This window comes from Crocuta crocuta, unplaced genomic scaffold (assembly GCF_008692635.1).
Source record: "Crocuta crocuta isolate KB4526 unplaced genomic scaffold, BGI_CrCroc_1.0 scaffold82, whole genome shotgun sequence".
NCBI lineage: Eukaryota > Metazoa > Chordata > Mammalia > Carnivora > Hyaenidae > Crocuta > Crocuta crocuta.
The window spans coordinates 622,706-636,238 of record NW_027528352.1 but is presented as its reverse complement, the minus strand read 5'-3'; the positions used below and the strand labels follow the sequence as shown (position 1 = coordinate 636,238).

At 39.6% G+C, this 13,533-nt stretch overlaps 1 protein-coding gene across 1 annotated transcript in view; it reads left to right on the top strand.

Annotated features, from left to right (window-relative positions):
- SNAP25 (synaptosome associated protein 25) overlaps positions 1-13,533 on the top strand; it is an 84,368-nt gene that overhangs the window by 930 nt on the left and 69,905 nt on the right. The gene's annotated exons all lie outside the window — the stretch shown is intronic.

Here is a 13,533-nt window from a genome sequence, read left to right as displayed (position 1 = left end):
GGGCTGCGGCGGCCCGCAGTCAGTCAGCACCCTGGACAGCAATACCGAGGGACCGCACAGGCGCCCGCGACCTTTCAGGACCGCGGACAGCGGTCGGCAGCAGCGCCGCATCTACCTGCGGCAGAGATGCCTGGCCAGAGCTGGGGGTTCAGGGCTGGAGGCCAAATTGCCTCTGTGAGACCCTGGTCTCACAAGACTCCTTAATAGAGAAGGCATGGTAGGTTAAATTTTTTTTAAAGGAAAAAATTCTTCCCACAGGACTCCTTTGCAGGCAATTACCTGCTTTCATCATCGGCTCCTGCATAGCTTCAAGAAAATAAGTCTACTTGTGGAAATTTTCATGTTCCTCTCTACCCCTTTTTAGGCAGGAAATAAACAAATTAAAAAAAATTTTCCATTCATCTTCCAGTCGGATATCAAGGGTTTTGTTTGTTTTTGTTTTTAACACAGAGTATATCTGTCTACAGACCTTGGGTGCGCATGAATGAAGTATATATGAAGATGCCAACATGATCTGTTTACAGAAGTGATATATTTCCATATATATTTCTATTTGATAAAAAAAAAATGGGGGTAGTGAACTAAGCAGAATCAACTTTAAGAATGAAGCCCTCTACCTCTTCTTTCTCCCCCGTTCTTGTAATTCGGTATGAACATAAGCACGCGCTCCCACAAATACATTTCTGAGAAATATTATTGATCCTGTAGGGTGTAGATTTAATTTCTTTGGTCATGGTTTCAGAGTGAGTGGAAGTGTTTCCTATGGATATTGGTTATCTCAGTCTGCTAGTTTTTGATTTTGACATCTTTAAGACTGGTTTTCCTCAGGAAAATGCAACTGTGTCCTTCAGGCTAATGCAGGTGTTAGACTGAAACCGGACTCTGACCTAAAGATCTACTGCAATTTCTATTACGGCACTGCGGGATTTCGCTGAGACAGTGATAAGTACTTTAACCATTTTCTACTCTGAGGCTTGGGGCCTCTGAGTGAACACAAATTACCACAGGGATGTTTCCTGCTGTTTGATATAAATAAAATATGCATAAAATGGCCAGGAGCAAAACTGTGCTATTTGAATAGTTGTTAAGTAAGAGTAATAGCATAATAGGTAAGAATTTATGCAACGCATTAAAGAAACGCTGTCATGATCCTTTGAAAAGCCTCACAATAAGATCTTGGATTGTTTTTGTTAGCCATAACTCCAATCATTTCTATACTAGAGTTGCTAAAATGCCCTGTCAATACAGAGAAAGTATTTTCATTCCCAGCTCTTCATTTCCTAGTTTTTTTTTCAATTTTATATAACCATGTGTTTCCATGTATGTTGATCTGTTACTATATATGGGTGTAAAATCAGCATTCAGGGGTATGTAACTGTGTGGAAGAATTTTTTAACTCTGCAATCTGCAAACGAAATAAACAACTGTGTTTTAGTGATGGGAGGAGGGGAGGAAAAGGGGTAGGAGTCTTTGAAAATGCTTTGACTTCATGCTGCATGTCCAGACGGCCCTGCATAGTTGCGTCAAATGAAAAAGCCTAACGCTGCCGGAATTACGTGCTTGGACATTAGTAATTACTGCTGGGTTTGTTTGCTAGTGGAAGACTGGGGGGATGGGGGTGGAGGTAGAAGACCGCAGTCAAGCTGGCAAAGGGCACAGTTCTGGGAAGAAGTGGCGATGTGCACAATTATGGAGCTAATTCTAGAACAGCTTACTGAGAAATTAAAGAAAAACATAATTGAGGCGTGAATTTAACATTTATATTATTGATAAACCTTGGAGGAAAAAAATGAAGAGATTTTCTCTTTTAAGTTTTAAGTTTTAAACATCCAGGGCAATACGGCAAGAAGAGGCAGGAACAGATGGACACAAGGATTGCCAGGAAACATTCATGTACACCTTCTGATGGTACCTGCTTGTTTGTTCATTGGCATTTTCTGCATTATCACCTTGGCATTCAGAATACAAAACCATTTATAATCTCCTTAACCTCTCCGTGGTAAAATCTCCCAAGAATTTATAATTTTATTTCTACTTTGTTAAACATGTATGACCATACATACACAAACACAATAAACTGCCCCTTAATTAGCTTGTCTAAAGACATTCCTAAGTCTAAGTGATAACCCCAGAGTGATGATTATCAACCAGAAAACTGATATTTCTGTCAGTGGCACCTCTTTCCATAGCAGCCAGCCTTCAGCAGAACATGCAGGTTTTGATGATTAGTAGAAATGAGAGGTAACTTGAGAAAGAGGTTGAGAGAGGAGACATGAAGGATAAAAATAGATCAATCTGCTTTTTATATGATGCACTATGAATAAACTATTTCTCTCACATTTGGAACTGCTTTTCACTTCTACAAAGGTAAGAAAATTGGTGTTGTCAGCATCAGCGTAGATACATTTCTGCAATGTCATCCCTTGTCAGCAAGGACCAACCTGATAGGAACATGTTGACCAATCAGTAAGTACCAGATACATAAATGAACTCCATGGAGTATATAAAGTCTCATATTTATATGATCTTTGACCTCGATAAGTTTAGCATGTAGCAATCTTAGTAAAAACAATAAATAATAAGATCAATAAGTAATACAAGAATGAAAATATAATACAACAGTAGAAGAAAAATCACGAGGGAGTATATAATTATTTGCCAAGTGAATGTGATCAGAAATAAGGAAGGTAATTTCTGAGGAGGACAGTGTTGCAGTGGACTCGAATGATCTGAGCAGGGCGGCAGGACTCCACTTGGCTTTTGGAGGTTGGAAAAGAGATCTTCCAAGTAAAAGTTATAGCATAGGTAGAACTACAGGTAAGGCAAACCCAAGTAATAGACAGCAAATGTCCATCCATTTGGGTAGTGGGAAGCTTATGCTGAGGAAAACACTAGAACAGAGACAGACTTGAGGCCTTCAATGGAAGGAATACCATGCTGATGATTTGGCATTTTATCTTCTACAGTTGATTTCAGAGTAGAAGCTGATATAATAAAGTAACCAGGTCCTTTTTAACATCTGAGAATTGCTATTCACAGATTGGATTACATTTGCCTTCTTCCAGAAATAGGGGGGAGTAAATTGGTGTAAAGGATGATTAATTAAAAGAAAAAAAAGTAAGTCCTCATTGAGGCATCTTTTAAGATCCCTTTTCAGGATACACACAGACTTATGAGTCCTGGCCAGAAGTTAATTGTAAGTTTCAGATTTTCATTAGTGACTAGAACAAATTATTCAAGATGAGCACCTACCAGAGAGATTGAAAAGCAGGTCAGGAATCCAGGAATGAGAAGTATGCAGAAGATATACTTGAATAATAAACAGGCAGAACACTCTCTCACACCTTTGGAGTATTCTGCATTATCATATACACTGGCTAGCTAGATGAAAATAGGTGCCAGTTTTTCTGTGCATGTTTCAGGCAGCATGACACACAGAACTAGCCCCAAGTAGCTAAAACTGAACAACAACAGAAAAGCTATAGTAAATTTTTGGAAAACTGAGATGAGGTAGACAGAATATAATATTTCTTTCCCTATCATCCTAGCTGACTTTGGCCAAGCACCCTCACTCCAGGGCTAGCTTGAGGTCTGAACTATGCCTATTTCATTTTTAATCCTGTGGTTACTACTCGCACAGCAGAGCTTCAGAATTCCAAATGCTGACAGAACTGCTGAACTGAAATTGTCAATGGCTTCATGTAGAGGAATAAGTGGTGGTTGCAGACATAGATCTTGTTGCTATTTCAATTCTCACTCTGAAGTGTCAAGGGACTATCCTCATCTGTTCTTTACCAAAACACTGGCAGGAGAGACATCCTTAGGATAATATGTTGATTTCCAAGCTGATTCCCTGGGGGAAATTTGGAAATAGTGATGTTTCAGAGGAGGTCAAACTGGTAGTTATTGAACTGCATGCAGAGGGCCTTCTAAGTATCAAGTAAGAGGGAGGGAGGAGATACCACGTAGTAGTGGAGGAAGCAGGACTCGGTAAGTAGAGAAAGAGTTTTGAAAAAAGATTAGTTGTAAAAGGGAAAAGATTTCAGAGAAATTTCTGGAGAGTTCTAGCTGCAACTTCAGAATTACAATCATTGCTATAACAATAATTGCTACTCCTTTCTACATAATTTTCTTCACCAGGATTTCAAAGCGCTTCACTCAATATAAAAGTATAACCAGTTTCTGATTTCTAAATGAATAATGCAAGCCACAGTTATAGTATGAGTTTATGTATGATATTAGATAACAATAAGGCATAGATCTGATTTAGAAGAACAGAGATAGCCAAAGCAGTGATTAATCAGAATAGGCCTATGGGGGAGAAGAGTGAGGCACTAATTCTAAAAGCTTTTACCTGTACTAGTTCATTGAATCTTCATAACATCCCCACAATAAGGGTACCATTATTATTTCTATTTTACAGATGAAGGAACTGAGGCAAAGAAAGGCTAAGAAGCTTGCCTAAGATCACAGACCAGAGCCAGGATTTAAAAGCAATCACTCCGAGTCCAGAGACTAAGCTATTAACTATCTGTTATGCGACCGCTTGCATCATCCACATTTTCTTATCGGTCAAATCAGGCACAGGGAATGTACATGATTTCTTTTCCAATATCTTTTCCCCCTCAATTGGGCTGCAGGGCATGATGTCAAGGATGCTTGCCAATCAGGAGCCAGGAGACCTGGTTCTAGCCCTGATGTCTGCTTGTAATTTCCTGTTCTGGAATCACACTATCTTTAAAAAAGTCACTCAACCACCAGTGAAACTCAGTTTGTTCATCTGTAGAATGACAGAACTGAAATAACATTTTCCAATATCCCTACCATTCAGAAGTTAATGAAATCAGTGCTGAAAACTCTGGGTAATAGGTCTGGGTCCAGTGACCTGTTGGTCTCAGCTGGCACTGCTTTAATATTGCTTCACTGCCTGATCTGACTCCCTCCCCCATTATAAGATTAATTTATATCCACAGCCTTCCTCCTCCTCAACCTTTCTCTCTCTCTCTCCCCCAATAATTTCTTTGACACTACTTTTCTGAAGCCTTTCTGGTTAGACTTCAGAAATCCTCGCCATTTTCCTCAAAGCCCTGATCTGAGCCATTGCTGTTTTGGGGATCTTTCTTCCATCTCAATCAGATTTATTGCTGTCTGTCACAGACTAATTCCTACAACCTGCTTAACTTTTTATAATTCTTTTTCCAGTCTAATTAGCTGGGTTGTTTTTTCCCCCCTTTCTTGACCCCCTTTTGATGATCTCCTGTGTCTGACTTAAAACAGTTTATTAGCCACTATTGTTTCATTTCTCCTTTCTCTTCCTCTGCCACATAGAAAAAGAGAAGTAGACACTTTCGTAGGATCTGTGGGCTCTTAAGTACCTAAAAAGTAACAATTCCTTATGGCCTGAATCACATGATATTAGTAGCTAGCTAATCAATCACTAGGAGTGGGGAGTTAGAAGAACATTTCAAAAAAGCTTTGAGGTCAAGCCACAAGGAGAAGGGGAAGCTTTAAAGCCTAGGAGATTTAAAGTTCAGAGGCTAGCAGCTGGCAGTACAATGTTTATTAATTAAACTCATAATCACATGTGAATTAAAGTCCCATGTTCCAGAAAAGCCATGTTCTCCTTGTTGCTGCAATCCCATTCCTATTGCAATATTTCAGCATCTTTTCACCGAAGTAAAGCATAATATTATAAGAGGAGATCCTAATTGTTTTTCTTGCTGCTGACTCACAGAGGTTAGCCTCTGTAGTGATTAACTGACGATAAGAATAATTCTGTATCCCCAAAAAGAGATGGGGGACATCCTGTTTAAGGGCTCATGTTTCCTTTTAAATGCTTAACAGTCATTCTAGAGAAAGTCAGAGTGAATTGCAATGCCAGCACCGGATTGATGCTGAATGACAGCTGCACTAGATTTGTGGATTGTTTTCTGTGGTCATGGAAAAATATACATGATCCTCTTAGCTAGTAAAGGAAGCCAGATTCTGTTCCATGTGAAGTGAGGACTAGAACAACTCATTAATCTTTTCTTCTGCTTTTGGGTTTTTTGTTGTTCCTGTTGTTGAATTGATTTGGTTCCTCTTATCCAAAGATGGCCAATTCTTTTGTCTGAAATTGAGTCTGTTTGCACTTTCTGCTGACTCACCTCATCCATCTTCCAAAATGGTTCCTTTTATGCTTGAAGAGCAAGGATATATTCCTGCTAAAATGGGAGGTTCTACAAAATGACCATCTGGTCTCATCACTTCCAATATCCAAATAACACCAGTCACAGATTTTGAACTTGGGAGATGACTTTTCATGCCTGCAGGCTTGAGTGAGTGGCTTCTATTCTTTATTGATGGCAGCATATCAGAAAATGAAAGCCTCATATGTACCCGTTGGCCTCACCCCTATTTCAGAGAAATACCTTGGGATAGCTCTGAGAATTCTGCAAGTTGGGCAGAGTCCCTTTCCTATGGAGAATCTTAGACAAAATTGCTGATTTCCTTTCTTCTATTCATCTTTTGTCCAATATCAAAAAATAATGACTGACAAATTGCAAAGCAGTCTATTTCTTGAATTTCTCTGCAGTTAGTCCAAGATTGGTCTGATGGCTAGCTAGAAGTAGTTCACACTGAGACTTCTCCAACAATAAACAGAAAGTAGAGGGAAATGAATGCCTGTGAGTCTGCTAGGAAGCCTATGTAATAATCCTGTCAAATGAATTTTTAATTTTAATGGGAAAGCCTATTGTAACTTCACTATAACACTAGAAATAGAGATAGCATTCCTCTTTTAGGCCAGAGAAATTGCTGAACATGTCCACTTTTTCCAGTTCCAAGATGACTACCCCTGTATTCTTCAAACATAATCAGCTGTCATTATGGCACTCTTATTAATTAATTAATTAATTCAACAAATATTTATTGAGCATCTGTCATGTACCAGGAAAACACTGTACTGATTACTATAGAGCAGTAAATTAAAAATGCATGTTTCAGCCCTCAGTGCATTTTTCTGGGCATCCCCTTTTGAGGTATTATTATTTTAGAAGACATGTTTCACGTGGGATCCCTTTTTGAATCTAAGATATTAACCCATCTTAGAAAAGAACTTGGTTCTCTATTCAGTGTATACAAGTGATTGAAGGTTTTTACTGAGTGATCAGTATCCAGAGAGAGATTGCTACATCATAAACAGAATATATATTAAGAACCAGCCTCAGCCATCAAGGAATTTAGTAAATATCTAAGATACATCCCATGTAGATTTGTCTCTCTTGACATGTAATCAACTAGGATATCACTAAAATTTCCTTTAAGTATGTGTCTGTATGCCTGTATCCCATTCTATTAGGACCTCTTCCTATATAGATCATTTCCACCACTCACGGGGAAAACAGGTCAAGCTTTGAGGAACATGGTACCTCCTAGGCCACCAAAAAACCTAGTGCTGACTATAAAATTCATGGAGCAATACAAGAATAGGGTGACAGAGAGAAACAGCAGCATCTTTTCAATGACAGGACTTCCCAAGCCAATCCACTTCCCTCCTTTGAGAACTCTGTCTTGTTAAACAAGGTTCAAAGATTCAAGATCAAGTAGAAGTATGTGTTAATCCTTCAACTCTTGCTTTTAGAAATTTATCTCTTCTTACCGATGAGCAATGCTCCCATCTCCCTTACATGATTTATCACAGTGCTTTGTAATGACCTATTTATGCATTTCTCTTCCTTAACAGACTATAAAAGTTTTTGAAAGCAAGGGCAATATGTTAACCATCTTTGAACCCTTGGTACCTGTAACAGTACCTGTCACACACCAGGTATACAGGAAATGAATGAGTGAATGGGAATACCAACTGCCCTTTTGCAGAGAAAAGAATTCTACCACTGTAAGTAATTCCTCCTTTTACTGACCAAATGTTCTGATTAAAACAACTCAGGAAGGTTGATTCACTCTAAATGTTGGAATGAAGTTATGTCCCAAGGAAGTACTTTTGTTCACCCCTTACTAGCTGCCAAACTTTGGCAAATAGTTTATTTTTCTGACCTGCTTTTTTATCTCCCGTGAATCAGGGGTTAAAATGCTAACAAAGAATCAGGTGATGCTCAAGCAAAGCATTGCTAAAAGCACATTTATATTCAGAGATGAAAAACCACTGCCTGTGAGTGATTTAAGTCAATTTCACATACAGAGCCAAGCTATTTGACATATATAAAATACACAGTTAAAATTCTTTGCTTTCCACTAAGATGAAAAAGATATTTAAATTTTTTTTTAATGTTTATTTATTTTTGAGAGGGAGACAGAGCGTGAGCAGAGGAGGGGCAGAGAGTGAGGGAAACACAGAATCTGAAGCAGGCTCCAGGCTCCCAGCTGTCAGCACAGAGCCAGACATGGGTCTCAAACTCACAAACCGTGAGATCATGACCTGAACTGAAGTTGGATGCTTAACTGACTGAGCCACCCAGGTGCCCCCAAAAAGATATTTTTGATGCTGCTGTCCATTCATATCATAGTCACCAGGGGGATAGATTGGTGGACTCGTAGAATGGTGGCATGGTGGATACAAGATCTCCAAGTTGAGTTGTTCTCCCAGAAAATGCCCTCAAACACATCAGCTTCTGACTTTTCCTTTCACACATCCAGTGTTCTCTTACCTAGGGGAGAAAAATAAACTGAGGCATGACACGGTAAATGTCATGTCCCATTTGTCTTTAAGAAAAAGCTGTTATCAACTAAGCATTGAATTTTACATTTCTTTTTCCATAGTCCTTCTCATGAAACAAGTCTAAAACCCCTGGCCAGTTACCCAGTATCCTACTTCCTCCAGGTGGGAACATAGATACCACTTGATGATAATAAGAAAAAGGTAATTAACTTATTGAATGACTGTGGTATGGTGCACCAGACCCTTGACATACAGTATCTCATTGAATCTCTATGGCAACCTAAATTCTAAAAGAGTTTAAAATTCTCATTTCTGACTGCGAAGTCTACGTTTTTTCCCACCACCTTATGAAATTTTCCTGTGAGTTTTCCCAAGAGTTGCACAGAATCCACTGACATCTTCAAACAAAAAGCATGCTCCTGACATGTAGGACATGAGTCAGCAAAATCCAAGGAACTCAGTGCTCTGAGCTAAAAAGTCAAGTGGGATATGTTGGTATGAGTAACCAGGAGAAACTGAGTATCTGGAAAAGCTTATTAAGTGCTGGATTGAGAGAGATGGTTGCATACTTAGCCCATTTCTGCCACTTCAGTTATGTGACCGTGACTGACTTACTTAACCTGACCTAAGCCTCAGTTTTCACGTCTGTAAAAAGCAAGCAATAGCTTTTTACAGCAATAAAGAATAGTATTCTTTATTGCAGGTTATGTGATGGCCATTCTTTTCCTCTTTATAATGTTGAGTTTGCTTAAAGAAACAGGTCTTGGTATCACATTATTTTTTAGCTTGAGCGGCATGCATGATAAAATGGGAAAAATGTGTCAACAGTCTGATTTTTCTGTTTGGGGGAGGATTTTTAAAAATGCCTTTGAATAGCATCTTTGCTTTCAGAGTGGCTTTGTGATTCTCAGGATAACGTCTGGAGACTAAAGAGGCTCAGTTACGGTTTAACTAAACGCTAGTCCCCTCTTGCTCGTTGCCTTGGGATTTAAACCTTTTAAGGAGTTAAAAAGAGATGGTATGCAAAATTTCCTACTATTCTTTATCTTAAGAAAAAGAAATTTGCTGTAAGCTATTTAGCAAATTGTTTTTAAAGCTACATCTGTTGGCTTCATTTTGTATTCAGCTTTGCGTTAGGTTTTTTCGTTGGGCAGGGTTGGATTCCTTACTGAATATTGTGTGTTTACATGTGTGTTTTTGTATGTGCACACAATATGCAGACAGAGAAGTGCAAACACAGACTCATTCCTGCTGCCAGCCTTGGGTACAAGATTCCCAAGTGTCTCACCTCATTGTCAAAATCTTTAGGTTTATTCATAAGCCAATAAATAGAAAACCTGCACAGGCAACTTATATGAACTGCAAAATATATGTTTCTGAGTTATATTCACAGAATGATTTCTCTTCAAAGTTGGAAAAGGCCCCCCCAAACAACACTAACTATGGCCATGACTTCAGATTCTGCTTTTTGGGAGAATTCTTGTAAATCTAGGCCTATGTAGGATAAGAGAGGTCTCTGCAAAAAATTTTTGAAGCCCACATTAGGTTTTGAGGATCTACTGTGTACTGGTTATTATATTATGGTCTACTGTAGCTAGTATTATATTTAATTTGTACACCAACATCCTAACTAGTGCATGTTATTTTCTATACTTGACTCAGAGAAGATACTCTTTGATCAAGGGCCTATCAAGGTGCTAAGTGCTGCCCCTTTCCTCTCCATGAACAGGCAGATACATAAACAGGGGTTAGTGTTTTTGTTTTAGTCTGATTAGGGAAAAAAAAAATGGTTAAGACCAGCAGCCAGAATCAAACTAGTTCTCCTCCAATGCTAGGCATTGGGACCCACCCAAGGAGAAAGAGCTGCAGAGCTACGCGAAGTCAGACAGAAAGCTAGAATACCTAAGATCTTACCTCCCTCCTCCACCTCTCCCTCCCAAAGCACAGAACCTTTCTCAGGAGGTTTGCAGCTCGGAGGAGCAGAAAATGCAATCTTGCTACAAGCAGGCAGATCTGAGAGAAAAAAGCAAGTTGGCAGGGAGGAGGTTAGGAGCTCGTATCTTATAGACTACTTAAGCTGGGGTGGGAGGGGCAAGTAAAGGAAGGGTTGGAGGGGATGGTAGAAACTATCTTCCCAGTACTGGTCTTCCCAAAGAGTAGAGGTTCCCATTTTAAGGGACAAGGTAGGAACTGATGAGTCTTTGAGCATCAGAAAATGATTCCTCCTTCTTCCACACAGCTAATAAGAGAGAGAATTTGAATTTGAATTTAATATCTTAAGTGCAATATTACTGACCTTCTGCAATCAGTGATTCATTACTCTAGGACATTGGTTCTTAGACTATGGTCATTGGACCAACAGCATCAGCATCATCTTAGAGTCTGGTAGAAATGCATTTCTCAGCCTCCACTCCAAACCTACAGAATCTGAAACTCCAGTGGAATGAGGAGGTACAGAGTCTGTGTTTTCATCACCTCCAGGTGATTCTGAGACATGGTTAAGTTTGAGAACCAATGTCCTAGAGATCTTAGTAGCTCCTTCAAGTGTTCACATTCATCTTAAACTGGGTCTGATGGGGCTGAGGGGCTTCCACTGTTCTCTACCTCACAAAAGCTGTGACCAGGTACTTAGAGAAGAACTATCCTGAGCCACTGGACTGAAGTCTCTACTCATCCTCTGACTTAGTAATAAAGATGCCTTTATTCTTGAGAATGAATTTGAAGGATGAGGAAGGTGAGCATCCAAAGCATGAAGATGGGGTTCTTCACTGGGGGACAGAGGGCTCCTTCATTCTACTTTTCTCCCCCTACAACAATGGCTCAATCTCTGGCTCCAAGAATCTTCCTTCAAAAACATATCAAAATTTAAAATCTCACCAAATGACAGGACCACCCCTTCTTTCTGCTGTGTCAGCCTGCAGCCTCTGCAAGTTACCAGAGAAGAAAATGTACCCACTGTGTAAAGATAAAGCAGTTTCCCATTGCTTTTCTTTTGGGCCCCACCATGAACTGTCATAGTATGGGGAGGGTGCTATCCCCGTTCCACACATCCATGCAATCTCTTGTTTTCTTCTCTGGACCACAGCATGAACTGCCCTTGGAGAAAGGGTCCTTGTGGCTCATATCACCTCTTCTTTTCTGCCCTCCTCTCATGTAGAATCACACATTTGGGTTTCTGGGGCAGATCTTATACATGGCATTTTAAAAAAATGACAAATGACCAGGCCCAGAGATAAATTACTTACTAAAGTCACATGGTGAGCACTGCATCCAGCGCTCTTGACTCACAGCAGTGCCGCTTCTCTTGTCCTGGGCTGCCTTGATGCTTCTGCCTCCAACTCTTTCAAATTTCCTCTCTAGCACAAGTCCGCACTCCAGTCCGGACATCTTTCCGGTCATCAGAAAGATGACCCTCATAGGTCTTTGGCCTCAAATGGTGACCCAGCAACTGTAACAGCAAGGTAGGAACATTCCTATGGTTCTGAGCCACCAGCAGAGCTTCCTGAAAAGGTTGACTCTATTGCTTATGTCTGTTTGGCTTTGCACATGACAAAAACCCAAATGTAAATGGTTTGGGCAAAAATGCAGATGAATTGGCTCAAAGAATGTGAGTAAATGATTTGAACAGCCAAACCATGGGAAGGACAGAGAGGCGTTCAAACATGATTAAGGCTCTCGCTTTGCCTTCTGTCCTTGCTTCTTTCTGTACATTGACTTTCGCTTATTAAAAAGTCAGTTCCTCCTTCCACCTACCAGAAATATTGGCCCCCAATCTGTACTTCCTACACATCCACTATGGAAAAGGCACTGCCATTTATTATCTGTGCCCCATGTTTAAAAATCTCAGGGAAAGACTTTGATTGGTCCAGCTTGGGCCAGGTGCCCAGCTTACACCAATGAGTTGTGAATGTGGAGTGTTATGGAAGAGTATGACTTACATGCTGGGACCATACAATTTGACTGGGGGAAGAACCAGGTTCTTAGCAAACATAATAAACCATATTATATGTCCTATATGCACAAACATACTTTTTGTCAGGTCACTTACCAAACAATTGTATTAATTCAACCTGTAAGTGTTCAATGATGCTTGTTTCTTTTTTCCAAATTGTTTCCCCCACTATGATCCAATTTTTAAAACTTTGTGGCAGCTCTGGAAGGAAAGATGGTAAAAGAAAAAAAAAATAACCATTTTTCAAACATAAAAACTAGAGCCTAAGAATTTGACTGCCCTGGAAAAGGCAGTCACATTAGTCAAAGGCAGAGCCAGCTTAAGGATGAAGGTTGGCCAGATGTCTAGTTCTGCTCTTAATTAATGGATGGCAGACTAATGGCCCCTAGGCTTAATACTATCCAGAAATTTACTTTATTTGGCCAATGCTGGATTTGCAGATATCTTAAACATGAATGCCTTAAAGCAGGGTATTTCCTTTCCAATTTGCCAGAGCCTAACACTACACATCTTTATATACCTAGTTCAGTCCACATAGCTTTCTTATCTTCCAGCCCCTGTAGATATCTGAGTTTGCTTCTGCTGTGTACCAAAATTATGATATTCTTGGTGGTTCTGTACTGTCAGAATCAACCACAAGTAGAAGTTTCTTGGGTTATTTTGCCACAGTTTCTCCCTACAGATGTCGTCATAAGTTATGTCAATTTTTGAGAGAGCAGACTGGGCAAATAAATTGCACATAAATAAGACCAACCAATTTTTAAAAATTTGAATAGAATTAGCTTTTTGTTTTTTTCACTGACCCTGCTGGCAGTCCAGTGATGCCTATGAATCCCTTTGCAGAGTGACATTTTTTAATGTATAAACTAAAATACATAAGATTTCATAGGAAACAAATTGTATTGAAATACAGTTATCAGTATAT